The following is a 3,075-nucleotide window of genomic DNA, read 5'->3' on the forward strand; positions in this document are numbered from 1 at the left end:
TCCGCGCGCCTGCCACCGACGTATTCCTGCAAACGGGAATCGTCGGTTTACATACAGTCCACTGACTCCCCCTGCGCTACGCAGCGAGGTAGAGCGTTTCCCCTTTCGAACGCACGAGCATCGTTGCGAGGAGCGAGAGGAAACAAAGAAACAGATACGATAGTCATCGTAACACAAAGTTGATTATTCGTATTTTGTTCAATTATAGGCGTCCAAGGAATTAAAAAGTGAAGCGGAAAATAATCAACGCTTAGGACCTGACCACCAAGGAGCATGCTCAGCAACGAGCCCTTTTTGTCCTTAAAGGAGCCTACACCTTCGACGAGCCCTTTTTGTCCTTAAAGGAGCCTACACCTTCGACGAGCCCATTTTGCCCTCCAACGAACATTACGCTGTACCGTTGGGATAAAATACAATAAAAGGCTAGTCCTTTTCAGGACTCGCGAAGGATATTTAAATACTGTACAAAGATTAATTTCTCCTTGCTCTAATCAACGTCCCTCATATCCGGACCGACTATAAAGAGCGGTGGTTTCCAACCACGACCACAACGCTTTTTTAACAATATTTTTCGTCTAATTAATAGTATAGTAAATAGCTCGAGTCAATGGAAACTCAAACGCGAAAAATATTGGCCGTCCGACTTTCTATTGAGTTACATTATTTGCAATTCTTTATTTGATACTTTGTATTCTAACATTGATTACCTTATAAATTATACCAATAAATGTAGACACATATGGCAAACATTAATTCCGTTATTTATTATTTTTAATCAATGATCTGTTGTGTACGATATTATATGTATATGCATACAATGAAAATAGATGGAAGCAAAATAATAGTAAAATAATGAAATAATAAGATAATAAAGTAATAAAATGATAAGATAATAAAATAATAAAATGATAAACACATTTTTTAAATTTTCGTCATAGGCTCAGATATAATAAAGGTAGGAAAATATGAAATCAGCGATATTGGCTTCATCAAATATTGAAATATTGTTTTAATACGAAATCTGACGACACCAAAGAAGACAAAGATTTCATGTACTATTAAGGGTAGTTAATAAATACTTTTAACATAACTTATTTATTTTGACATAACTTATTTAAATTGTACATTGGAAAGCCATTTGAATAGTTACAATTGAATGGGGGCGACACGATCATAATTGACGTGATAACGCGTTGTCATTCTCCTTAGAATTTTTATATTCTTAATATTTTTAGAAGAAGAAATTATGTCTCTTTTCAAAACATTTCGCAAATTTTCAAAATGATTCCTTTCTCAAAATATCTCCACAGTAATATAACCTAAATTCCATCTGAAGTTTTTATTTAGAGTCATGTTATTTTTTTATGTCATTGTTCCGGTTTTCTCAATTTTTCGAAATAATTTTGTGATTATATTTCAATCTCGTCTAACTTTTGTTAAAGTATATATTTACGTTTAATATGCGTAGATAATGTTCTATGACGTCATAATCTAAAATCGCCCAGCATATGTTACCATATTAGGATATAAATCAGTATATAATAGATAAATGTAATTAGTAAGTATTTTATATAAGGTAATTCAGCTTTTAATCTCTTCACTTTTCTTTTCTTTCCCACTTCCATTTCCTGTCACGTGTTGAAACTACAAGTAGTATAAGTCAAAAAAGTCATCACATTTTTTACTTCTATGCAACTTTGCTCGGATAAAAGCAGAAAGTGGTTTGGAAAAGTATCGCAATATCATTTTAGAAAATGAAATGTTTAAGAACTATTTAAGCACAGTAAAAGAATTTGAAGCTAAAAGAAAAATATTACATATATCACCGTCTTTGGTAGAAGATGGAAGCGTGGTAGAAAAGAAAACAGAAGCGATAGAAAACTATGTTACTTTAAATAAAATACTTGCCAATATACTTGTATATTAAATATGTCTGTGTTTATGCAAACGAGAGTAAAAATTGTTAGAATAATTTATATCGATTTTAGAATACGATCACATAGGATTTGTTCTATGTATCGTGAATTACCATACCATAACATGAACATAACATAGAATAACATTAAATGAAAGCTGGAAGCGCCTACTATAAAACAAGGTGAACCAGATTGGAATTTAATTATGAGCTAATTTTAAAAAATTTACGAGAGTCGAACTCTGACTCATCATAAGGTTTACCAAATTTAAAAGGGAAAAAGTTTAGATGATTATTAAGTAATCTTCTCATGCGACTATTTTTATGGAACTAAGCTGAAAACAAAGCTGGAAGTGTCTACTTTAAGAGAGCGTAAATTGTACTGAAATATAATTAATAGATCATTTTAACAAATCATAAAAAAACCGTGTCTAATAGTACAATAGATTACAAGATTTTTGAGGGTATCGATCTGTTACCGGCGGTTGGTATCATTTGGCTAACGGTTTCAGTATTTTGTCACTGCACAAAAGAGCGCTGCACGAAATTTTCTTCGAAATACTATAGTCAATTAGTGAAATTTTCGAACCAATTATGTTGTTTCTTTAAAATGAAAATGAACGTATCTTAAAGCGCACTCTTCGAAGTTTAATTAGAGCTAGATAATGTTTTAAAAGTCTCGACCAGAATGCACTTTAAAACAATAAAAAATTGTATAACTTTGGATTATCTGTATGCTCCAAGCATACTTCGAGCATTCGTATTTTGTAATATACAATAACATTCGATGTACCGTACATGAATAAATTGTCACCTAAATTACAAATATCGTGTTTCAGGTAATATTATCCTTTCCACTTAAGAAAGAATATTTGCAATACAATATAAAAACACCGAGTAGTTGAATTCGGTTTGCATTCTGATAATAATAAAAAATTTACAACAAATTAATTCACAGAAAACCTTTACATAAATTAATTAACCGAAACAAGCATCCGAAGATGCTCGTGGGAAACAATCAATTCTCCTAAATACTATTCAAAAATGATTAATAAGCCATATAATCTATCTTGAAGAAATATTAAACCCTACTCCTCTAAAACTAATTACTTTCAAATACAACAAATAATATATTCATCCAGAAAAAACTCAGCGAAATG

Source organism: Augochlora pura, chromosome 7 (genome assembly GCF_028453695.1).
Source record: "Augochlora pura isolate Apur16 chromosome 7, APUR_v2.2.1, whole genome shotgun sequence".
Classification (NCBI taxonomy): Eukaryota; Metazoa; Arthropoda; class Insecta; order Hymenoptera; family Halictidae; genus Augochlora; species Augochlora pura.